This window comes from Chiloscyllium punctatum, chromosome 41, assembly GCF_047496795.1.
Source record: "Chiloscyllium punctatum isolate Juve2018m chromosome 41, sChiPun1.3, whole genome shotgun sequence".
Lineage (NCBI taxonomy): Eukaryota > Metazoa > Chordata > Chondrichthyes > Orectolobiformes > Hemiscylliidae > Chiloscyllium > Chiloscyllium punctatum.
In genome coordinates this window covers 33,902,067-33,929,067 of record NC_092779.1, presented here as the reverse complement: position 1 = coordinate 33,929,067, position 27,001 = coordinate 33,902,067, and the positions used below count along the sequence as shown (strand labels likewise).

The 27,001-nt window shown below is 41.5% G+C and overlaps 1 protein-coding gene across 11 annotated transcripts in view; it reads right to left on the bottom strand.

Moving 5' to 3' along the window:
• Positions 1 to 27,001, bottom strand: part of elmo1 (engulfment and cell motility 1 (ced-12 homolog, C. elegans)) — a 281,631-nt gene that overhangs the window by 234,369 nt on the left and 20,261 nt on the right. For 8 of the 11 annotated variants that reach the window (XM_072560697.1, XM_072560695.1, XM_072560693.1 and 5 more), the window contains one exon: positions 23,688 to 23,813. The gene's annotated coding sequence lies outside the window, so the exon portion shown is untranslated. The other 3 variants (XM_072560702.1, XM_072560704.1, XM_072560703.1) reach the window with 2 other exon arrangements.

The window sequence follows — 27,001 nt, the reverse complement described above, 5'->3', positions numbered from 1 at the left end:
TAATTTAAGGGTCATAATTTAATGATCCTGCAGGTGAAGGTCCAGTTGCTCAATGAAACAAGAAAAAGAAGTCCATCATTTGTAACCTCTTTTCTAGTTCACTGTGGGTATTTCTAAATGATGATTTATTTATATGTGTAGGACTGCCCTGTAGAGTGCTATTAAAAGGCTCAGTCTTCAGTTAAACTGATTGCTTTTGACATTTTCTAGAGGAATCTGATGCTATAGGGGATGGCAGCGGTCAGGGCTTTAGGACCCTGGAGCAACCTTGCAATAATATTAAAGCTATTTCCTCAATGAGGCATAATTAGCACAGTGTGGGTGAAGTTAAAAGGAAGAGAGAAACATATGAATAGCTGGGCAAAAACATAAAGTCTAGCTACATTTATTGTTGAAACACATGCAGAGAAACATTGAGGAGCAGATCAACTTAAGCAGACTGTAAGCGGGCTTAAATCAGTTGGAGAAAAACTGAAAAAAACCCTTTTTCAAAAAATCTTTGGTACAGCATTAAAACTGACTATTAGCCAGAAAAGGTACAGAATTGAGTTGATGCTATGAAGACAAATATGTCTGAATGGTAAACACTTGCACCTGCCCATCTGAGCATCACACTTGAAGTAGGTTAGATTGGCCTTGGAGAGATTACAATGTAGGTTTACAAGAATGACACCGAGACTTCAGCGGTTAAGTTAAGTTATGCTGGGCTACAAACCAAAGTCACGTAGAATCACAAACAACAATGCATCCCTCTCCCATAAGCTCAAAGCATTCTAGGTTAGTCTTGAGCAGAAGGTTAGTGAAATTATCTCACCTGCTCCTCAGGTACACCTGTACCCACAGTCATCAGATTGAGGGTGAACTCACAGAAAGCAACTGGCCTGGATGGAGTCCTGGCCATGGATTCGGATCCCGGTGCAGATCAGCTGGCAGCAGTATTTGCAGACATCCTTAACCTCTCCTTGCTACAAAATGAGGTTCCCACCTGCTTTAAAAAGACTACGATCATCCTGGTGCTAAAGAAAAATAAGGCAGCGTGCCTTAATAACCACCATCTGATGGCTATGACGTTCATCATTATGAAGTGTTTTCAGAGGTTAGTAATGGCCCAAATCAAGTTTGGCCTCCCAGACTGCCTTGATCCACTACAATTCGCCTACAGTTCTAACAGGTTGCCATATCCCTGGCCCTACACTCATCCCTACAACATGGAGACAACAAGGACACCCACTTCGCCTTCAGTACCACACTTACAACAAAACACATCTCCAAATTCCAAGACCTAGAACTCTGTTCCCTCCTCTGCAACTGAGTCCATGAGTCTAAATTCAGCGCTAACCCCATTTAATAATTTGCTGATCACACAACCGTAGTGGGTTGGATCTCGAACAATGACAAGATGAAGTACAAGAAAGAGACAGACGGCTTTGTGGCATGGTGTAAAGACAACAATCTCTCCCTCAATGTTATCAAAACGAAGGAGCTGGACATTGACTTCAGGAGGCGGAGTGAAGGACACACCCCTGTCTGTATCAATGGTGCTGAGCTGGAGGTGATTGAGAGCCCTTCAAGTTCCTAGGCGTAAATATTAGTAACAATCCATCCTGGTCCATCCACATCGATGTTATGGTCAATAAAACACACAAATGCCTCGACCTCCTCAGAAGGCTGAGGAAATTTGGCATGTCCACAATGACTCTTACCAATTTTTATAGATGCACCATAAAAAGCATCCTATATAGATGCATCACAGCTTGATATGGCAACTGCTTTGCCTAAGACCACAAGAGGTTACAAAGAGTTGTGAACGCAGCCCAGACTATCATGAAAACCAGCCTTCTTTTCATTGACTCGGTCTATACCTCTCACTGCCTCAGGAAAGCTTCCAACATCGTCAAAGACCCCTTCTCCCTGGTTTTACTCTTTCACCCACTTCCATTGGACAGAAGATACAAAGATTTGATAATACATGCCAACAAGATTTAAGGACAGCTTCTTCCTCACTGTTATTAGACTTATGAACGGACCTCTCATATATTAGAGTTGATCTTTCTCTGCACCTTCGTTGTAGCTGCAATACTAAATTCTGTATTCTGTACTATTATAGAGTCATAGAAATGTACAGCATGGAAACAGACCCTTCAGTCCAACCCGTCCATGCCGACCAGATATCCCAACCCAATCTAGTCCCACCTGCCAGCACCCGGCCCATAAGCCTCCAAACCGTTCCTAATCATATACCCATCCAAATGCCTCTTAAATGTTGCATTTGTACCAGCCTCCACCACTTCCTCTGGCAGCTCATTCCATACACGTATCACCCTCTGTATGAAAAAATTGGCCCTTTGGTCTCTTTTATACCTTTCCCCTCTCACCCTAAACCTATGCCCTCTAGTTCTGAACTCCCCGACCCCAGGGAAAAGACTTTGCCTATTTATCCTATCCATGCCCCTCAGAATTTTGTAAACCTCTATCAAGGTCACCCCTCAGCCTCCAACGTTCCAGGGAAAACAGCCCCAGCCTGTTCAGCCTCTCCCTATAGCTCAAATACTCCAACCCCGGCAACATCCTTATAAATCTTTTCTGAACCCTTTCAAGTTTCACAACATCTTTCCGGTAGGAAGGAGACCAGAAAGGCACGCAATATTCCAACAGTGGCCTAACCAATGTCCTGTACAGCTGCAACATGACCTCCCAACTCAATACTCTGACCAATAAAGGAAAGCATACCAAATGCCTTCTTCACTATCCTATCTACCTGTACCTATGACCTATGAACCTGCACTCCAATGGCTCTTTGTTCAACAACACTCCTTAACCTTACCATTAAGTGTATAAGCCCTGCTAAGATTTGCTTTCCCAAAATGCAACACCTCTCATTTACCTGAATTAAACTCCATCTGCCACTTCTCAGGCCACTGGCCCATCTAGTCAAGATCCTGTTGTAATCTGAGGTAACCCTCTTCGCTGTCCACTACGCCTCCAATTTTGGTGTCATCTACAAACTTACTAACTGTACCTCTTATGCTCGTATCCAAATCGTTTATGTAAATGACAAAAAGTAGAGGACCCAGCACCAATCCTTGTGGCACTCCACTGGTCACAGGCCTCCAGTCTGAAAAACAAGCCTCCACCACCACCCTCTGTCTTCTACCTTTGAGCCAGTTCTGTATCCAAATGGCTCGTTCCCCCTGTATTTCGTGAGATCTAACCTTGCTAATCTGTCTCCCATGGGGAACCTTGTCGAACGCTTTAATGAAATCCATATAGATCACACCTACCGCTCTGTCCTCATCAATCCTCTTTGTTACTTCCTCAAAAAAAAATCAAGTTTGTGAGGCATGATTTCCCATGTACAAAGCCATGTTGACAATCCCTAATCAGTCCGTGCCTTTCCAAATATACATACCTCCTGTCCCTCAGGATTCTCTCCAACAACTTGCCCACTACCATCGTCAGGCTCACTGGTCTATAGTTCCCTGGCTTGTCCTTATGATGATACTATCGATGATACAAATTTCTAAGCAAAAGGCCCAGCAATCATTTCTCTAGCTTCCCACAGATTTCTAAGGTACACCTGATCAGGTCCTGGGGATTTATCCACCTTTACCTGTTTCAAGACATCTAGCACTTCCTCCTCTGTAAAACAGACATTTTGCAAGATGTCACCATCTATTTCCCAGTTTATATCTTCCATATCCTTTTCCACAGTAAATACTAATGCAAAATACTTATTTAGTATCTCCCCCACTTTCTGCGGCTCCATACAAAGGCCGCCTTGCTGATCTTTGAGGGGCCCTATTCTCTACCTAGTTACCCTTTTGTCCTTAATGTATTGGTAAATACTCTTTGGATTCTCCTTAATTCTATTTGCCAAAACTATCTCATGTCCCCTTTTTGCCCTCCTGATTTCCCTCTTAAGTATACTTCTACTGCCTTTATACTCTAAGGATTCACTCGATCTATCCTGTCATATGCTTCTTTCTTTTTCTGAACCAAACCCTCAATTTCTTTAGTCATCCAGCATTCCCTATACCTACCAGCCTTCCCTTTCACCTGGACAGGAATATATTTTCTCTGAATTCTTGTTATCTCATTTCTGAAGGCTTCCCATTTTCCAGCCGTCCCTTTACCTGCGAACATCTGCCCCCAATCAGCTTTCGAAAGTTCTTGCCTAATATCGTCAAAATTGGCCTTTCTCCAAGTTAGAACTTCAACTTTTACATCTGGTCTATCCTTTTCCATCATTATTTTAAATCTAATAGAATTATGGTTGCTGGCTCCAAAGTGCTCCCCCACTGACACCTCAGTCACCTGCCCTGCCTTATTTCCCAAGAGTAGGTCAGGTTTTGCACCTTCTCTAGTAGGTACATCCACATACTGAATCAGAAAATGGTCTTGTATACACACTTCACAAATTCATCTCCATCTAAACCCTTAACATTCTGGCAGACCCAATCGATGTTTGGAAAGTTAAACTCCCCTACCATAACCACCCTATTATCCTTGCAGATAGCTGAGATCTCCTTACAAGTTTGTTTCTCAATTTCCCTCTGACTATTAGGGGGTCTATAATACAATCCCAATAAAGTTATCATCCCTTTCTTATTTCTCAGTTCCACCCAAATAATTTCCCTGAATGTATTTCCGGGAATTTCCTCCCGCTTCTGTTCTCAACTATACCAGCCTCAGATTGAAATCTTTCCTCACTATCTCCCTGGGTCCCACCTACCCCTGCCCCCACCTTACTAGTTTAAATCCTCCTGAGCAGCTCTAGCAGATTTCCCTGCCAATATATTAATCCCCTTCCAATTTCGGTGCAATCCATCCTTCTTGCACAAGTCACTTCTACCCCAAAAGAGATTCCAATGATCCAAAAATGTGAATCAAAGTCCCATACACCAGCTCCTCAGCCATGCATTCATCTGCTCTATCCTCCTATTCCTGCCCTCACTAGAACATAGAACATAGAACATAGAAGATAGAAGAATACAGCGCAGTACAGGCCCTTCGGCCCTCGATGTTGCGCCGATCAAAGCCCACCTAACCTACACTAACCCACTATCCTCCATATACCTATCCAATGCCCGCTTAAATACCCATAAAGAGGGACAGTCCACCACTGCTACTGGCAGGGCATTCCATGAACTTACGACTCGCTGAGTGAAGAACCTACCCCTAACATCAGTCCTATATCTACCCCCCCTTAATTTAAAGCTATGCCCCCTTTTAATAGCTGACTCCATACGTGGAAAAAGGTTCTCACTGTCAACCCGATCTAACCCCCTAATCATCTTGTACACCTCTATCAAGTCACCCCTAAACCTTCTTTTCTCCAATGAAAACAACCCCAAGTGCCTCAGCCTTTCCTCATACGATCTTCCTACCATACCAGGCAACATCCTGGTAAACCTCCTCTGCACCCGTTCCAGTGCCTCCACATCCTTCCTATAGTATGGCGACCAAAACTGCACACAATATTCCAGATGCGGCCGCACTAGAGTCTTATACAACTGCAGCATAACCTCAGGACTCCGGAACTCAATTCCTCTACCAATAAAAGCCAGTACGCCATATGCCTTCTTCACTGCACTATTTACCTGGGTGGCAACTTTCAGAGATCTGTGTACATGGACACCAAGATCCCTCTGCTCTTCCACACTACCAAGTATCCGACCATTAGCCCAGCACCCCATCTTTTTGTTACTCTTACCAAAGTGAATCACCTCACACTTAGCTACATTGAACTCCATTTGCCACCTTTCTGCCCAGCTCTGCAGCTTCTCTATATCCCGCTGTAACCTGACACATCCTTCCTCACTGTCTACAACTCCTCCGACTTTCGTATCATCCGCAAACTTGCTCACCCAACCTTCCAACCCTTCCTCCAGGTCATTTATAAAAATGACAAACAGCAATGGTCCCAAAACAGATCCTTGCGGAACACCGCTAGTGACGGCACTCCAAAATGAACCTTTGCCATCAACTACTACCCTCTGTCTTCTTCCAGAGAGCCAATTCCTAATCCAAACCTCCAACTCACCCTCAATGCCATATCTCTGTATTTTCTGCAGTAGCCTACCGTGGGGAACCTTATCAAACGCCTTACTAAAATCCATATATACCACATCTACCGCTTTCCCCTCATCTACCTCCTTAGTCACCTTCTCAAAGAATTCAATAAGGTTTGTGAGGCACGACCTGCCCTTCACAAAACCATGCTGACTATCCTTGATCACATCATTCTTATCCAGATGTGCATAAATCCTATCCCTTACAATTCTCTCTAAGACTTTGCCCACAACAGAAGTGAGACTCACTGGCCTATAGTTACTAGGATTATCCCTACTCCCCTTCTTGAACAAGGGAACCACGTTTGCTCGCCTCCAGTCCTCTGGCACTACTCCTGTCGACAAAGAGGACACAAAAATCAAGGCCAATGGCTCTGCAATCTCCTCCCTTGCTTCCCAGAGAATCTTAGGATAAATACCATCAGGCCCAGGGGACTTATCTATTTTCACCCTTGCCAGAATTTCCAACACCTCTTCTCTACATATCTCAAAGCCATCCATTCTACTTATTCGTGCCTCAGTATTCATATCGACAACAATGTCCTGTTCCTGAGTGAATACTGACGAAAAGTATTCATTCAGTGCCTCCCCACGCAACTTCCCATTACTATCCTTGATTGGACCCCTTCCTACAACTGCCATCCATCACATACTGTTGCTGTTGCAAATTCCTCATTGCTTCGAACTGTCTCTCCAACCGATCCATTCGATCTATTAAGATTCATAGCCAACAGCATTTATGGCAGATATAATCCGCAGTAACCCTTAAACTCTCTTTAAACTGACAAGAAGTACATATCACTCTATTAAAGGCCATTTTTGCTCCTTCACAATCTGCAGACTCATAAAATAACACCGTCTTATTCCTCTACAAACACTGCCCCACGATAAATTAATAGATACGGCTTATATTTTAAGTTTAATCAAGAGATATATCTCCAAAAGCATATAATCAAGAAAGAACCCACTCTACTCACTACTACAGATTCTGTGTAGGCCACACTTAAAATAACGATTAACTTATCTGATTCTGTGCTGTTACCCTGAAGTACTTATGTAAGGTATGATTTGTCTGGTTAGTGTGCACAACAATTCTTTTCACTGTATTGTGATAGATGTGACAATAATACATCACATCAAACAATTGAGGAGAGATTACACAAAATAGGCCTGTTTTGTCATAAGTTGAGGAGGATACGGGGTGATTTAATCAAAGTATTCAAGAAAAGACAGAAAATAAAAATAAATTATTTCCTGTGGTTGAGAATTCTAGAACTGGGAGTGCAGTCTGAGGATTAGGGCCAAACCATTCAGGAGAGATGTTCGGAAATATTTCTATACCTAAAGAGTAGCAGATGTTTGGAACTCTCTTCCACAAATGGTTGTTGATGCTGTACCAGTTGTTATTCATTTTAAGTCTGAGATACATTCGTTTTTGTTAAGCAAAGATGTTGAGGGTTGTGAGCCAAAGATATGACGTTAGGCTCCAGATCAGATTTCAATGAATGATGGAACAGGCTCAAGGGTCTAAATGTCCTACTCCTGTTCTTCTGCTCCAAGATGCCACCAAAATAATTCAAGTCTGAAAAAAAATCTTTTTCCAGCTATTAGCAAGGAAATCAAGCTTTACTTAATAAAAAGAAGAGCTGTGAGAGCAATAAAAGTCCACTAGCAGCCAAGGGGAGAAATCTCAATTGGGAACCCATGAAAAGAAGATGGTGACCAGACACCCAATGCAGATTCAATCCTTTAGAGGGAAAAGCCAATTGTCACAGAAAAAAAACTAAGCTGGAAAAAGATTTCCAACTGTGACTTAACAGTTTCTACTCTATTTATTCAATAACAAAATTAACAAGCAAGCTAAGAAAATTCACCAAAACAGGCTTAAAGTAAATTGCTTGTATTATGATCCCAGCTGATCACGGTGCTGCGTAAATCAGATGCAAGACTGAAATGTGGCTTAATAGATTTTTTTGTTTGGTTTTCATGAAGGTACATAGCAAGTTCTCTATTTTCTGTTTACTGTTCTATTGAAGTCAATCATAAAAGTGTATTTATAAAACGAGGTGTGCTATTATGCGTAATTCAATTCCACTGCAAAACTAAATGATTTTGTATTTAGCCTTGTATTGACCTTCCTCAAAAAAGGACCAGATTTCAATTCACTTTAATAAGAGAATGGAGCTCCCTTCTATCTCCAAATTCCTGTAGTTATGGACTATCAAACAGCTGATAAGAGACTTCAGTCAGTCCTTAGTGCGACTCCAGGAGGTAGTCAGAAAGTGGGGGGTTATTTTTAGCTGCTTTTACTGTCAACATATACAGCAGGCAAAACATGTTAGCACAGTGCTGTCCAGTAGTATTTAAATGCTCACTACAGGTATAGTCATCATATTTGCTACATGATATATTTGCAATTTTAATTAAACAAACACAGTTTGAGGTTATAAATGTATTGTAATCTAGACTGCTGCACTGATAAGAGAACAACTTTAAAAGGGTTCTGCAACCTGCTCAGCAAACTTGCTGTACATGCTCTCAAACGGTGGTGACATTCACAAGGCAAAAGTGAAACCATAAAGCCACATTGCTGAAGTCAATGTTTTCTCATAGTTATTAAAGGATTGGACACTCTGGAGGCAGGAAACATGTTTCCGCTGATGGGTGAGTCCTGAACCAGAGGACACAGCTTAAAAATAAGGGGTAGGCCATTTAGGACACAGATGAGGAGAAACTTCTTCACCCAGAGAGTGGTGGCTGTGTGGAATGCTCTGCCCCAGAAAGCAGTGGAGGCCCAGTCTCTGGATTCGTTTAAGAAAGAGTTGGATAGAGCTCTCAAGGATAGTGGATTCAAGGGTTATGGAGATAAGGCAGGAACAGGATACTGATTGAGGATGATCAGCCATGATCATATTGAAAGGTGGTGCAGGCTCGAAGGGCAGAATGGCCTACTCCTGCACCTATTGTCTATTATCATGCAATCTTTGTCTCCCTCTTATTTGATTTTACCCATCTTATTTAACTTGACATTTCTTTTCGAATCTTCAACAGGTTGTTGGTCCAGTCAATCACTGAGTCATTAAATGTCTTCCTGCTTTCACATTTTCAACAGTTTGCAGTGCAAAATGAATTGAAAGATGATGGTTGAGGAATAAACCCAACACTATTATTTAAAAGTTGCCCCTAACCAGCAAATCTGGACCATTGCCAGTTGGAATCATAATACAAGGCATGCCTTGCAGGGAGTTCAGTGAGTAGAAGTGGCAAATGTGTGTGGAACCAAGCCACACATGATCCAAACTGAAATAAAACATTAAACCTTTGTTTCAGCATCCATAGGCTGAGTAATCTCATTCCTGATCATTATCTGCTGAAATCTAATGGCAAGTATGCAAGTGGATGCATGAAACATGACTGACATGATCTATTTGCCCTGACCCACTATCAACAACTATCTGGTCCATAAAAAAATGGGTATTTGGAGAATATAGTACAACCTCCTCAAGAAATGATATAAAATAGCATCTGCAGAAAGGGAATAAATGTCAGACTGAAGGGTAGCCTTGCCTTGGATGAAATAAATAATGCAAGTGTCACCACAATGCAAAACAAACAGCACTTTGCCTGAATCCCTTGAGTTTCAAAGTATTCATTCCAATTTACCTTCAGGAATCTGTGTGAGCAGTACAAAGGCTAGTCTCAGATCCCAACATGCCAGGGAAAATGGCAACTTGTTTGATCTGAACAGCTTCTGAATCAATGTTTTAAGAGCAGCAGTTTCAAGCTGAGACTGTTCTTCTGATTTAAACAGTCAAGTCAACAAATAAAATGATTGCTCTAAGAAATTTGTGTGCAGCAACACCAGATTCTTTATGAAATGACTTCAATGCTGAACTACCAAGTAAGAATCTGAAGGATTTTAACGCTAGTTTTGCTAGGTTAAAGACTTATGCAGCGACCACATCAGTCATTGAAATGAAGCAATAGAAAGCAGAACAAGAGGAAATAAAAATTCAGTGTTTGGTACATGGCTGGACTAAAAATAATCACTGTCTCACTGTCTTAAAAATGTGTTAATGTTTTGCTTCAGAAGATCATTAATTTGGTTTGTACTATGACTAAAGAATGAGCTTGACAATAGTCAGTTTGTGCTTTGGTTTGCCCTTTCTACTTTGAACACTGACTGAGTCTGCATTTCTGTCAGGCGGTTTTGTAGTGTCCATCGTCCTTGTGTGTTTAACGGGTTAATCAAATCTATATGTCACTGGAAACAACAATGACTGGCGACTCAGAGACATAAAACATTAATTGTCATCCAAGTGCCTTTTCATGCCACTGCTTGTATTTTACTAGGAGCACCTTACCTCCCAAAGTGGGCACCCCACCCCATTGATATAAAGGGTGGCCCAGCTGGTGGCCCCACCATCTTGTCCTGAGGGTCAACACAACCACTCAACTGTCCTACAAACAGAACACTACTCTCCACTACTGGTTAAAATTAGTGTGGAGTGGGACAGGCATTAGACCTTGTATGCAATTTTAAGGCCCTTCCTCTTCACAAATGCTATAAAATCCAACTATAAGCATACCCCTAGTGTATCAGCCAACCTTTGGAATCAAGGCTATTGTAAAACTGTCCAAATTACACTGTTGCATAAAAACGTAGGAGGCATATTTCTTCCAGACTCTGTCCAGGGTTAAAAAACAGAATCATGCAACACAATTGGAGAACAATTAGCCCCTTATTCCTGTCCTTCCTGTTCCTCTTTAGAAGGATCATCCCAGTCTCATTCCTCTGTTTATTGTCATCTCTCTGCAATTTTTCTCTCTAAGTATTTGTGCAATTGCCTTTTGAACAGTACTACTTATTCTGCTTCACCACCTTTACAGGCAATACATTCCCAATTTTAACAAAATGCTGTGTGAAAAGAAATTCTCACCACCGTTTCCACCCCCACCACTGTCTGGTTTCTAGCCCACCTGCCACTGGAGGTCAACTATTTCATTGGAAAGCCACCCTTTCAATTTCTATTACAGATATACTTTGTGAATAATAAGCTCAGTGTGTGGAGGGACACTATTTAGATTACAATATAGCCATGCAATGCCCTCACAGAATCACATCATGAGAGTTATGAAATAACTGTCAGAGAAGGAACAGTGCTCTCAGGCATTCTCACTACATTGTTTGCATGGCTGTGCAGCAGTCTACAATATATCTTGCATTGTATTAAAGAGCGAGCTCACAACATTGCATTCAAGTACAATTATGGTAGTGGGTGGGCAGGGGGGGTGTGTTGGCAAAGAAGGGATGGATGGTCAAGCCTTACATGGAAAAGCTGGGAATAAGGTACAGTTATGACTAGAGGAGCAGTAACCAAAGGAGGGAGAGTGTTGGTGAATGAGGAAGTGGCAAGAACAGGAGACAGGGAACCTGCGATTGGAACAGTTTGGTCAGAATGGCGGGAAGTGCAAATGCACTACACTAGAGGACCAAGGAACTCAGCAAGACCTCTCAGCCCAGGACAGACTGTGCTTCAGAAGGCAAGAACAGTCTGGGTTTTATAGTTCAAGGTGTTTGGGAGGAAAAGACAGACACAAAAATTCCCTGACAGCCAGCTAATCTGTAAAGGGTATGGAAAGGCTGAGAAGGATAAAAGTGATGGGATCTACATAGTGTCTGAGTGCCAGCTGTGGACTGGAATGCAACACAAACACTCCTTACTCAACAGCTTTCAATAGCCTAGATGTCAACCGAATGGCCCATGATAACAGAATTTCACAAGCTCAATGGACACAACCACTGATGGTGACCAGAGAAACACTCGCAGCCTACAGTGAAATCAATCCATGGACACCATCTGAAGAAACATCTAATACTTTATGATAGGCACATTTATGATGCAGATTTGGTTATTGATTATATACATAGGATGCCGGCAATGACTGAGCAAGAATTGACAGTTACAACACCAACCTGGAGTCCATAGGTTATCTGATAATTGATGAGATACCAGATTCTGTGAACTACAGTTCTCAGTTTGGCAAGATGAATGGATGTTTAGATATTTTGAATCATAGATGTTACGACACACTTCTAGATCAGGTGAACTTGAACTTGGCTCAGAAATAGGGACATTATGACTGCACAGTAACAGCTCATAAGGACAAGCGCACCCTCCCTGCTCCTTTCATATTTCAGATATTTTCCAATCAACCTTTTCAGAGATTTTATGACACACTTCTTGATCTTGTGGGCCTTGAATTTAAGGCCTCTTGACTCAGAGGTAGGGATACTATCACTGTGCCACAAGGAGCCAATCCTTTCATATTCCAGATATTTTCTCGTGATTTTGTTCAGAGATGTTGTTACCTATCTCTGTAAGAGGTGGGCCTTGAATCTAGGCCTTCTAGTTCTGAAGCAGGGACACTACTAGTGCATCAGAAGATCCCTTTCCTTCCATACTGCACCTACTCTCCTAAACATGTGCATTCTTGTGTCACAGACAAGCAACATACTGACCAGATGTGGGAGGGAAAGGCCAAACTGGTAGGAGAGATGGAATAGGCATGTGTCAGTCGAAATAAAGTGGGACGCGTGTGATGTCAGAGAGAGTATCGGAAAAATGGGAGACAGAGAGTGCATCCTCTCAGGTGTACATCCATGGAGCTGCTCAGGAATCTGGATTGACTACCATGAAATAAACAGACCATTCACAACCACACAAAGTTCAAACAGAATTCTCATTTCCAAAATCAAATTTAAGCTGCCATTGACACAAACTAATTATAAATCACCCAATATGAAGAAATCTTTGAAAGAACATTAATCTGCACATATGTTCATTTTAAAATTAAACACCATGGGTTATTGGGTTAAGCTTCCTGGTTGACTAATTGATAACTACACACCAAAGCTATGGGCGCTGACAACATTCTGGCAATAGTACTAAAGATGTGCTCCAGAATGAGTTGTGCCCTGGGTAAAGCTGTTCCAGTACAGATACAACACCAGCACTGACCTAGCAATGTGGAAAAGGACCTGTTCTTAAATTCAGACAATTACCACCCTATTAGACTACTCTCAATCACCAGCAAAGTGCGTAACTGCATGTAAAAGTTTTAAACCAAAAATCTGTACTGCAGTCCTGACAGACTTCCTTGTTTATATTTCCCACATTTTACGACAGACTAATGACTGAGAGTTAAAATGTGCTGTCAGGAAACAGCCTGAAGTCTGTAGGCTGTATCAAAGTCTGAGCAACATATTCCAAACACAAAAACCAATGGAAGTAGAGGTAAATACACCAATGCTTTTGTGATAAGCATTATAATCTGCTCAGGAAAATTGCATAATACTCCTGAAGGCTAGATTGTCTGCCTTTGCATGCAGTCCCCCTGATTACACCAATTAAACCTCCCACGTCTCCATCTATGCCTCATTACACCTTCGTAGATTAGCAGGTTTGAAATTTTAATTTGGGTTTCTGTATGGAATTCTGGCTCCCTGCCCTAACAGCTCTGTATCCCCTTAGGGAAGAAGATTCAAAAGTAAATCTGGATTCGATTCACCCTACAATGAACATGCACACCCTAGGTGGAGAGAGATGGCATGGAAACATGCATAATTAATGTGTTAAAGGAGAAGCTGCTGTTAAACAGAAGTGGTGAAATGCCAGGCTATATTTATACACCTCTGCAAAACTCTGAAGATTAGCATGTATAAAAATACAGAGAATTAAAAGCTACCTCTTTTTAACTAGCTTCAGAGGAATGGCTTGGGGTGGCAAATAAACACTGGCTGTAGAATTTAAAATGAAACTTTCAGGTTGAACTTTTTTTTGATGTAATGTTCAAAGCAATTATCCAATTAACCAATTGTGTGATTAAAATGATTCATGAAAATATCTCTATAATTATTTATTTAAGTGCACAAAATCATATTGTGTCTTTAGTTTGAGTACATTTGTATAAATCTATTGTAAGTTAAGTTTCCTGACAAATTTCTATTATATTCACTGGAACGTAGTCCATAATGAAGTCCAGTTGGCATTAACTGTCATTTTGTTTTGTCAGATCTACAGCCCATTTCAATTAATAATGAGTGCATGAGTTGTCTGAGGTTCCTACACATTAGAGAACAACAACTTACTCTTATTAAGTCTAATGTAAACTTGTGAAATGGAATGGCTCAATAACATTAAACCTAAAAGACTGGTCTTCATGGAGGTTTAAGATTATGGTCATGACCACTTCAGGGAATAATCATGCTCAAACTGAAATAAGAGTAGATCACTTAGCCCTTAAAGCTAACCGACTCAGTTAATTCCTAATTCTGTTCACTTTGTTTCTAGTAGGCAAATATGTATTGAATATTTATTTTGTAACATGAAGATTACCATTTGAACATAAATAAGTTAAATCATTTAATGAAAATTATAGGTTAATTAGTGGGCGGCACGGTGGCACAGTGGTTAGCACTGCTGCCTCACAGCGCCAGAGACCCGGGTTCAATTCCCGCCTCAGGCGACTCTCTGTGTGGAGTTTGCACGTTCTCCCCGTGCCTGCGTGGGTTTCCTCCGGGTGCTCCGGTTTCCTCCCACAGTCCAAAGATGGGCAGGTCAGGTGAATTGGCCATGCTAAATTGCCCGTAGTGTTAGGTAAGGGGTAGATGTAGGGGTATGGGTGGGTTGCACTTCGGCGGGGCGGTGTGGACTTGTTGGGCCGAAGGGCCTGTTTCCACATTGTAAGTAATCTAATCTAAAAAAAAAGTTGTGATGAATTAATGATGAAACTGATCAACACCAATACTTGATTTAACTCCCTTTTGTTATAGAACTCTTCATAATCTTACCAAACAAAAATATGTTTAAAAAGCTTCAAGTTATCCTGGCATCAACAACGTTTTGCTACAAATTCAATATTCCTATTGCATTTTGTTTTATAATGTGCTTTCTAACTCCACACATAAATGGTTTAGCTCTAATTTTAGATTCTGTCAGTTCATCTTGAGTCGTCCACCTGTAGGAATAGTTTCTCCATATCTACCTCATTGAATATTTTTAACACAGAATCCTTTACAGCGCAGAAAGAGACCAATCAGCCCATCGAGTCTGCACTGACCCTCTGAAGAGCATCCCACTCAGACTCTAACCCCTTAAACCCTCATTCATCAAGGCTAAACCACCTAGCCTGCACATCCCTGGACGCTATGGGGCAATTTAGTATGGCCAATCCACCTAAGCCAACACTCATGGAGTCATACAGCACAGACACTTTGGTCCAAACAGTTAATGCTGAACGTAATCCCAAACTAAACTAGCCCCACCTGCCTGTTCCTGGTTCGTATCCTTGCAAACCTTTCTATTCATGAATTTATCCAAATGTCCCTATCCACATCCACGTCTTTGGATGACCTTGAACAATTCAATCAAATCATACCTCAATCTTCAAAAACCAAGATAATCCAAATCAGATTTATGAGACTGTCCAAATAACTTAACCCTCCAAAATCCTGCAGCATTCTGATAATCAAGTGCCAATCTATCTTTCCAAAAGTGAAGTGCAAGATAACAAGAAAGTTAAACACAAAAAGACATTTGGCTAATCGATGAGTTTAAGATTAGATTAGATTATCTACAGTGTGGAAACAGGCCATTCGACGCAACAAGAGTTGGGACGTCATAGAGATGTACAGCATGGAAACAGACCCTTCGGTCCAACCCATCCATGCTGACCAGATATCCCTACCCAATCTAGTCCCACCTGCCAGCACCCAGCCCATATGCCTCCAAACCTTCCCTATTGTTGTGGCTGTACAGGACACTGGTTAGGCTACTTTTAGAATGCTGCATAAAATTCTGGTCGCCCTTCTATGGAAGGAGTTTGAAAGGATACAGAAAAGATTTGCAAGGATGTTGCCAGAGCTGGAGGGTTTGCGATATGGAGAGAGGCTGAATAGGCTGGGGCTGTTTTCCCTGCAGCACCAGAGGCTGAGGGTTGACCTTATAGAGGTTTATAAAATCATGAGGCATATGGATAGGGTAAATAATCAAGGTCTTTTTCATCTGGTGGGGTAATCAAAAACTAGAGGGCACAGGTTTAAGGTGAGAGGGGCAAGATTTAAAAAAGGACTTTAGGGGTAACTTATTCATGCAGAGGGCGGTGTGTGTGTCTACCAAACAAACTGCCAGGGGAAATGCTGGAGGGGAGTACAACTTTTAAAAGCCATCTGGATGATATGTATAGGAAGGGTTTACAGGGATATGAGCCAAATGCTGGCAAATGAGACTAGGTCAGATTGGGCTGTCTGGTCAGTGTGAACAATTTGGACTGTATGAATCTATGACTGTAAGATAATTTCACCAGGCCTCAAATGTGGAACGTATGCCTGAAACTTCCCAATTGTTTGGGAAAATTCACTTTCAGGGTGACCAATAAGAGATATATTTCCCCATGAAGGAAGCGGGTGAGGAACTGCACCTCCTTTAATCGCTTATTGCCGATAGGTTCACCAGTGAACTGAATCAACAAACCCAGGAGAGAAACAACCTGTGTTTTGAGGAGCAGTGAACAGCTCAGTAAGTCATTGCTAACAGTGAGGCAGTCTCCAGGGAGCACAAAGAGCCAGCTGTCTTCTTGTTGAGCCTGGATAGATCAGGAGTAGACAGGCAGGGAGCTGGAAGAACACAGCAAGCCAGGCAGCATAAGGAGATGTAGAAGTCAACATTTCGGGTGTAATCCTTCTTCAGGTTGTGGGGGAGGCTGCAGATAAAGAGAGAGGTGGGGGCATAGTGGTGAAGTGGGGATAGGTGAAGACAGGTAAAGGGTACAACCTGATTGGTCAATGGGAGGAATGGATCTGCTTGGTGACAGGGAGCAGTGGCAGTGAGGGGGAGAAGCTGAGAAGGGAGTCGGGGCATGGCAGGGAGATTATTTGAAATTGGAGAACTCAATGTTGAGTCCTCCGGGTTGTAGGGTACCCAGGCGGAAGATAAGCTGTTGTTCCTCCAGTAGGCACTGTGGTTTGTTTTGGCAATGGAGGAGGCCAAGGATGGTCATGTCGGAAAGGGACTGGTTGGGGGAATTGAAATGGGTGGTGACTGGGAGATCTAGTCGGCCCCTGCAAGCCCGGTTGCAACGTTCAGTGAGCCGTTCCCTAAGTTTACGTTTGGTCTCCCCGATGTAGAGAAGACCACACCGGGAGTACCTGATGCAGTGAATCACTTTGGAAGAGAGGCAGGTGAACATCTGCCTAACCTAGAAGGACCATTTGGGGCCCTGGATGGAGGTGAGGAGGGTGGGGTGTACCCGCAGGTTTTGCACCCTTTCTAGTTGCAGGGGAAGATACCTGAGAGTTCAGTGGCAGGGGTGGTATGAGCCAAGGACTGTTGGAGGGAACTGTCCTTGCAGAAGACTTGGGGGGGGAGGGGAGGGTGGAGAAAGGAGATGTTCTCAGTGGTGGGGCTACTTGGAGTTGGTGGAATTGTTTCTGCATGATGTGATGATGTGTTGGATTCAGAGACTAGTGAGGTGGTAGTTAAGGACAAGAGGGACTCTGTCCTTGCACTGGCTGGGGGGGGGGGTTGGTTTAGAGCAGTGGAACAGGGAATGGAGGTGGTGCGGTGGAGGGCTATCAGGATGACGGAGGGAAGAAAAGCACATTGCTCAAAATAGGTGGACACCTGGGATGCTCATGAGTGGAATGTCTCCTCATCCAAGCTGATGCAGCGGAGACAGAGGAATTGGGAGAATGGGTTGGAATTTTTACAGGATATTGAGTGGGAGGAGGTGAAGTCCAGGTAGTTATGGGAGACTGTAGGTTTGTAGTAGATGTCTGTCTGCAGACTGTTACCAGAGATGGAAATGGTGAGGTCGAGAAAGGGGAGGGAGGTGTCCAAGTGAACACTTGGTCCAAGTGGACCAAGTGAACTTGAGAGTGGGGTGGAAGTTGTGGGTGAAGTTGATGAACTGCTCCAGTTTACTGGGTGCAGAACGCTGCACTTATACAGTCATTAATGTAACGGTGGAAGAGTTGGGGTGCAGCAGGGATCAAGAAGCAGACACCTGTTGACCAAGGTAGCCATCTCAGATTACAGTAGAAGGGAAGGAGATGATTGTAGTGGGGCTGAGAAAGAGAGGGTAAGCCAAAACAAGGACACAGCTAGAGGGATAAGGCATGACAGGGAGGCTGTAACAAGGGCGAGAGGGAGGCAGTAGGAAAAAGAGAGGAATAGACTGCAAGTGAAAGGAAGGAGACAGACATAGAAGGCGACAGAGAGAGAGAGAGGTAAAAAGAGGAAGGGAGAGAAAGAAACAGAAGGAGTAAAGGGAAGCTGCACTGGGGGAAGTCTGAGACAGGGGAAGGCTGTAGGGAAGTATAAGGGATGTTACAAAAAGGGCGAGAGATAGAAAGTGAGGAAACTAAAAAAGAGGCTGCAAATAAAGAACAAATTTAAACATGTCAAGAAAGGGATACAACTATCGAAAATCAGAAAAATGTGAAATGCTTGAGGTAATGAATTACTTGGAAATAAACGTGGTATTTCTAACTGAAGTCTGTATATGTTCAGGAGCTACTGTATGAGGAAATATGAAATGGATGGTATTGTAATGTTAATCGTGTTAATTGCTGAATTTAAATCAATGATTGAGATCTGAAATGTAGCAAAAGGAGTAACAACTGCTGTTTAACAACTTCCAGCTTTGTGAATACACAATGGGAATGAGTTAGTTGTGAGTCAGTCTGGAATGAATGCTTAGCATGATGACATTTTGTGCGTAGAAGAGTGTGTCAGTTATTTTGAAACAAACATTTGTTGCTAATTTATGCCAATGGTCTTGTGGTGTGGCTTTAAATTTAATGGAAGGTTTACACTAATTGAGGCTATTTATGAATTCGTCTAACTCTGCTGCTGGGCGAGTCCAAAAACCCATATGTCAATACAACCACAAAGAACTACAGGAGACTGAATCATGTCATAAAGAGTTCACGAGAATGAAAAAGGAGCCTCTGAGAAACAAAGTAGCCCCCGAAAATAAAGGCCCTCAAGAATCCCAAGAGAAATCTCGGGAAAAGTAATAATTTTGTGCTGCAATTCCCATTCATCTAACCCAACATCCAAAATATTTTAAACACTCCTGATCTCTTTCAAGTTATAGCATTGATTACTTTATCTGTTAATGTTGGAAATAATTTGAGTAAATAACTTCCAATTTGAATGTATTGTTCATTAACTCAAGTTCATATCACCTCTGCTGAAAATGTCTAAATGTTTCCAAGTTTTTTCTCAATGTACAATGCCTTTCATCTGCTGGAGTTACCATTCATCATTCTTTTTTATCAGAAAGTCATAGAATCCTTACAGTGCAGATAAAGGTCAACTGGCCCATCAAATCTATACCAACTCTTCAAAGAGCATCCCACTTGGACCCTTCCCCCAACCTATCCCAGGGTTCTAACCAAACATTGCTGGTCTGGGAGGGTATTCATGAGTATTCATGAGTGCAGTCGGGAAGGGTTTAAACTAAAATGGCAGGGATGGGAAACAAGGGCAAAAAAACTAGAATGGGAAATAATAAAATTGAAAAGTAGATAATTCAAGCCTCACAGTGCAAAATAATGTGAACAGCACTAAAAATGTTAGAACGACAAGCGGTTATGGATGTGGTGCCAATCAAGCAGGCTACTTTGTCCTGGATGGTGTCAAGCTTCTTGAGTGTTGTTGGAGCTGCACTCATCCAGGCAAGTGGGGAGCATTCCCTCACACTCCTGACATGTAGATGGCTTTGGGGAGTCTGATAGAGTTACTTGCTGCTGGATTCCTAGTTTCTAACCTGCTCTTGTAGCCATAGGACTTGTATGACTAGTTCAGTTTCTCGTCAATAATAACCCCCCAGAATGTTGATAGTGACAATAATGCCACTGAATGTCAAGCGGTGATGGTTAGATTCTCTCTTGCTGGAGATGGTCATTTCTGGCATTTGTGTAGCACAAATGTTACTTATCAGCCCTAGCCTGGATATTATCCATGTCTTGCTGCACTTTTACATGGACAGCTTTAGTGTCTGAGGAGTCACAAACGGTACTGAACATTGCGCAATCATTAGCGAACATCTCAACTTTTGACTTTATGATGGAGGGAAGGTTATTGAAGAAGCAGCTGAAAATATCTGAGACATGAACTTGAGTAATTCCTGCAGAGATGTCCTGAAGCTGAGATAACTGACCTCCGACTACCCCAACCATGTTTCTTTGTGCCACATCTGACTCCAACCAGTAGAGAGCTTTCTCTCTGATTCCCAATGAGTTCTGTTTTGCTAGGGCTCATTGAGCCTACACTCAGTCAAGTGTGAAAGGCAGTTAGCCTCACTTCATCTCTGGAATTCAACTCTTTTTCCCCATGTTTGATTGTCAGGGCCCATAGCCTTTAGAGTATCAAGTATTTACAATTGTTTCTTAATCTCACACAGAGTGAATCAAATGGACTAAAGACTGGTATCTCTGATGCTGGGTACAAGTAAAGGTGGCTGAAATGGAATATCCACTTGGTACTTCTGGCTTTGTTGGGATTGTTGTGAATGCTTCAGCCTTTTGTTTTGCACTGATGCATTGGGCTCTTCCATCATAGAGGATGAGGATGTTTGTGGAACCACCTCCTCCAGTGAGTTGTTTAATTCTCCACTACCATTCACAACTGAATGTAGCAAGACTACAGACTCTAGATCTGATCCATTGCTTTGTGAAATTGCTTAGCACTGTCTAACATTTGCCAAACTACTTGTTTGGCTTACAAGTAGTTTTGTTTTGCAGTTTCATCAGATTGACACTTCATTTTTAGGTAGGCCTGGGTGATCTGTTTGAGGTCTATCCCATTTAGCACAGTGATAATGCCACACAATATGATGGAGGGGATTCTCAATGTGAAGGTAGAACTTTGTCTTCACAAGGACTATGCCATGGTCACTCTTACTGATACTGTCACAGACTGATGCATCTGCAGCTGGCAGATTGGTAAGGATTAGGTCAAGTATGTTTTTCCCTTTTTTGGTTCCCTCACCACCTTCTGCAGATACAGTCTTACAGCTTTGTCCTTTAGGACCCAACCAGCTCGACCAGTAGTGCTGCTGCCAACCCACTCTTGTGGTGTACGTTGAAATCCCCCATCAAGGGTACATTCTGTGCCTTTACCACCCTCAATGCTTCCTCTAAGTGGTGTTCAATGTGGAGGAGTACTGATTCACCTGCTGAGTGGCAGGGGAGGAGGGGTCTATGTGGTAATCAGCAGAAGATTTCCTTGCCTATATTGGACCTTCTGCTGTGACACTTCTTGGGTTCCAGAGTTAATGTTGAGGACTCCCAGGGCAGCTCCCTCCCAACTGGGACAGTGCTCCAAATTCTGGAACTAACCCCCAGATATTATTCAGGAGGATTTCGCAGGGTTGACAGGTTTGTGATTGTCTTTTATGTTTCCAGTGCCTTGGTTGGTGCCAGGTGGACCATCCGAATGCATTCATTTTTTTCAAACTTTAGTTTATAAGACTATGATGGCTTGCTAGGCCATTTCACAGGTAGTTAAGAGTCAAATGTATTATTGTGGGAATGGAGTTACATTTGGCCCGGGTGCAATATCCTTCGTGAAAGGACATTAGGATGCTTTTGTGAGCCAGATGTGTTTTTAACAATTGATAGTGGTCATCATTAGACTTCAAACGTCAATCCTTTTAAAATTCAAGTTCCATATTTGCTATGGTGGGATTCAAACCCAGGTTCCTAGATCCCTAACCTAGTGCTATATCACCTTCCCTTAAAATCCCGTAATGGAACCTGTCAGTTCAAAGGGTTGTAAGTCTCCCACATCTATTTTTTTGAAAGCTTGTCCTCACTTTTAAGTTTAATGAGATCGAGTCTGTGATTCTGCCTTGATTCATTAGTTTTTCAGGAAAGTTAGGTTGATTATCTTCTTCTGTGAAGGCTGACACAAAGGAATTTTTCCAGTAGTTTTCAACTTCCTTATTTTATTTTGCATCATTTTTAATTTTTTAAAAAGAGGCTACATCATGATAGTGATAGAAGCTAACAACACCTGACTACAAAAGATGTCACTTTTTTTTTACAACTACCATGAATGGTCTGTATTTTCGTGGTTGATTTTGTTCCTAACTAGTTTTATTTGCACAACAATGGAACAAAGTTTGCACAGGAAGTTAATAATTACACCTAGTATTCAGCCAAATCACACCAAACCAATCAATTTTTAAAATAAATCTTATAAATTTTTACTGAAGTCACTTAAAAATTTTCCACAAGATCTAATGTGGGAGGTCAATGTTTGTAGGCACTTGAACCTTGTGGGCACATCTTCTGCTTCCTTCTCAATGTACACCAGAGTGAACTTAAAAGTCTCTCAACAGAAAACATCCATCATTGTTGATATAAAGATATTTGGAAAAATGTTTCTGTATTATTGCCATAACAATTTTAGCGTTTGATTCTGAAGATGTTTACAGTCCCAATTAAAAAAAAGAGGATTCCCAGTGTCAAAACAAAAACCCAAAGAACTGTGGATGCTGGAAATCAGAAATAAAAACAGAAATTTCTGTAAAAACTCAGCAGGTCTGGCAGCATCTCACGGAAAACAGAGTTAACTTTTCGGGTCGAGTGATCCTTCTTCAGGGTTGCATGTGGCCCTGTTTATGAAATAAACCAGGAGAAAGCTGCTCAACAAAGTTAAAAAATAGTACTTAAAGTTATTGAAAGGATACATTGAGCCCTAAAGAGACATGTGCATAGCATACCACATAAAAAAGTTACATTGACAATACACACGTGTTCACAAAATAATCAGTCTTTTGGAGAAGATAGATTTTAATTTAAACAAGAGGCTTTTTTCCCCAGTTATGAATAACAAATTGCAATTATTTATTCTCAGTATAACACCCATGTTTTTGTCTCATGATTTGTGACTTGACCAGAATAATTCAACTGAAGCACTGCCTTAAACTTATAATTGCCCAGTATTCCAGTGCAAAATCACAAGCGTCCAACGCAAATCTTAATCCATTTTTGAAAAGAAAAGCAACAAACAGAGCCCGCTTTCAAACATAAACTGACTGTAACATTAGAGATCTGACAAATTATTTCTACTCATTCTTCCACGTTACTTTCATTTCTAGTTCCTGGTCATTTCAAATTTAACATAGTGCACTTCAAGCTCCCAAAATAAATATTCTATATTTTTTACAATTGTTTTATACTCTCAATGCTATATGCAGTGTTACTAAAGCAGGATCAACCCCACCCTTTCTGTGTCACTTAAAACAGTTTGTCTTAATGGTGAAAATGAAACACGCCTGTTAAATAACTGTACCAGGAAATCCTGTCAACAGTCTTCTCGCACCAAATCCAAATAAAATGTAGTACAAAAATGATACGGTTTTACCAATCCAGCTGCATTCAGCACTTTTGTGATGAAGCACATCACACACTTGGTAACTTACAATTTCATGTCCAGTTAACGAAGGCTGTTTGATTTCTTGTCCCACCACAGAAATTTAAGAAGCAGTTATAGCATGAAGGTTTTGACTGCAGTCGTTAGAAAAGGAAGTAAGACTTACATCACGTACTGCTCAAAGGAAGCTGTTCAACTAAATGGAGCTCGAATATGTTGCATCTAAAGCAATTGGGAGGAGAAGCAAGATTCTCAGATTCAATCCACAGGTGAATCAGCTCAACAAGAATTTCTGTGAAGTCAAAATAAAATATCTTTAGTGCTTTACATACACATTCAAGCAAACTGATTTCCTGAACATTTTCTGCATGCTTTTTAAATGATTGTACATTCTATTTGTTCTCATCATTCATCATACTTAGTGCAAAGTTTTCAGACTTTTGAAATCTATTCTCAAATAAAATGTCCCTTTCTACTGAGTAAGATTGCTTTTTAATTCATCATAACACAAATAGCACTAGCAAACCTATTCACTGCCCACTAAGAATTAAGTGAATAACACACTACATACATGTTTAACAATCCTAATTTTGTCCTTAGTTGAACGGAATTGATTTCTGGAATTCATTAAAGGATAATGACCACTAATCAATGGTAATTGCTGCAAGATCTTCAAAAGATTTTGACTGCTAATACAGTTTTATCTGACAGGATCCTAGCTCTTGTTTTCTTTTGTGTTGTTAAGGAAAAGAATGGCAATGTTAGCACCAAACACCACCAGATGTTGAACTAAAACTTCTCTAAATTTGCCCCAACCAGTGCCTCAAGATCAGGAGCTAATGCTAATGTGACAGTTTCATTTCCCTTCACAGTGTCTCTGACTGCAGTTGTCAACTTAGAAGCCAGAGTAGCCGCTGTCTGAGGGTGCTGCTGACATAGTTAAAATGAGCCAGGGTGCTGCTTCTGCTGTTGCAATTAGATGTTCGCTAACCTTTTCAGAAATGTTATTACACATCTCTGGAGCAGTCTGGACTTGAATCCTGACCTGCTGACTCAGATGTAAGAATTATCAATAACATCACTAATCTAAAGCCAATGTTCTCACCATAGGAGCAACCTACAAATTTTAATTATATTTTTGGGTGTTCCTGGTGGCATTCATAATTTTCTGTTTCCCAAGAACTCGAGAGTACATATCTTTTCACTCCTCTGAAAAATGGATGTAGATCTTAGCTCTCTGTTCACATTTTCCAAATCCTACAAATTTCTCTAATTTCTCTCAAGATGTGGTTATCATACAGAAAACTCCTTCTGTCTGACCACTGTCTGATTATGTAGAATTGATAGGAGGTGATTTTCTTCATGTTTGTGAATGGGCTTTGCTGAAATGTTTCAGGTCCTTCTACTGATTGGACTGGCATGACTCATTCTGGGGGGGGGGGGGGGGGGGGGGGGCGTAACTCTTAGCACAACACCAAATTCTTCATATAGTGCATCCATGTCAATGTCTCTAAGCTTGCACGTTGAACACCACAACAAAGTGTTTCAAGGTGCACACCTTTCAAAAAGACTAATTTGGATACTCTGTTGTGAAAATCTAATCTAATCTAAAAACTGTTTGCTATTTCCATTATTCAAATACAACTTGACTCTTTTAAAGGTTAAAACGTTGCTAGTCCATTTCCCAGCCATATCCAGCATTAATTACTTCAAATGATCATACACTGCGAGTCCCAAAACCTTTTCTGAAACCTTTCTTTTCAGTTTCCTTTATAATGTTGTTCATCAGCTCATATACTGAACAACTGTATCTCAAGTTTCAACATGGGCGACAACTAATTTGAGGGCATTGCTGAGGAACAGAAAATAAAGTTTAGCCGCTTCATTGGAAAATCCCTCATCCACGAAGCAGAACGATGGCATTTTGGGGTAATTTTCCTCATTTACATTCTGAAAGTTGTTTGTCAGAGCTTTCCAGTGTTTCAGCAAGTTATCAAAGCCAACATCACTGGAAACCACCTGGGCACTATGGGCTCCAATAGTTTGCACTGTTCTGCCTTAAAATTGTCTTCAGTTGGTGTGTTGTGTTCACAAAAAATGGTAATGTATGCATATACCTTGAGAATTGTTTTCTGCATCAACGAAGTTTCCAACTGAGGATGCCCTGCTGAACCCTGACCTCAACGCTGAAATGGAGCTGCTGAGCTCAGAGATTGCCAGTGACCTTCAGGCCAGAGGACGACAAGATAGGGAGCCAAGCTCAGGAGTGGTTGGTGCCCTGAGAGCCAGGAAAGGCAGTTCTATTCTAGGGGGTCAAGTCCTGGGGATGGTAATGGTCTACACAACTTCTGAAGGTGGTGGTGTTGGGCACGCACTGCACTCTGACCAGCAAGTGGCAGTTCCAGCTGGTAGCCTGGATGTAGGTGGGTGGGATTTCCTGGCAAGAAGCTCCGGCTAAGCTGCGGTAGAGGGAATGGCTGCAAGTCAGAAAGGGAGCAGCGACACAAAGAGGATGCCAATTAGGTCAGGTAAGAGGCTGCAGGATTTCTACATTGTTGGCTGTGGTCAACATGCTACTATCACCAACAGTATAATATCACAGATATCGAACACGGTTCAGTGCAAGCACACTCAAATAATATTGATGAATAGACATGTGGTCATTTTATAGCCAATGACGGAACTTTGAGGTGCACAAGTAGACTGCCATGTTAATTACTTTCCATTGATGACATGATCAATGTACCTCATTGACAATAAAATAATTGGGAAGTCTTCATGTGGAAAAAGGCATTTTATAAACATCTTGCTTTCTTTTCTCCTATACTATGTGAAACATTTGCTCAGTGAACCATCAAAGATGTCTCTTTGCCTTTATTTTAAATGATTTCCAACATGTATGCCTGAGATCACTTGGATGTGACTGAAACATGCAATCAATTCAAAAACTGAAAGCCAGGATTTCAACATTGATAGAAAATTTATACAGTCAGTTCTGCTATAATGCAGTATTGTGCAATCCTGTGTTAGAAGAAAATCGTGTAATGACAGCACCACTTAAACTAATGGGGCCAGAATCGCGTCACAACGAATACACGCTTTAAAACTTCACGCTTTAGAAACAGTGTCCCCAAACGTGTTACAGTGAATTTGTGTTAATGAAATGCAAATTATAGCAGAATGATCTGTATAGAATTAGAAGCAATGGCATCAGCCTTACAGGGTATTGATTGTGTAAAGTTAAAGTTACTGATTTCGAAAACCAAATTATCACAACAAAAAAATCTTGCAGAAGGAAGGAAAGCAAGGAATGGTTGCTCTGAGTAACTTCTGAAGAAATATGAAAATCAAACAAAATTGGCAATTAAATACTGTGACTAATGCAGCGAAATGGAAATATAATTTCCCTTTAACTTTTTTCCTCCTGTGGTCAAAAGGTTCCAGATGAGTTCACAGATCTCAGATAGGAGTCTGCCACAA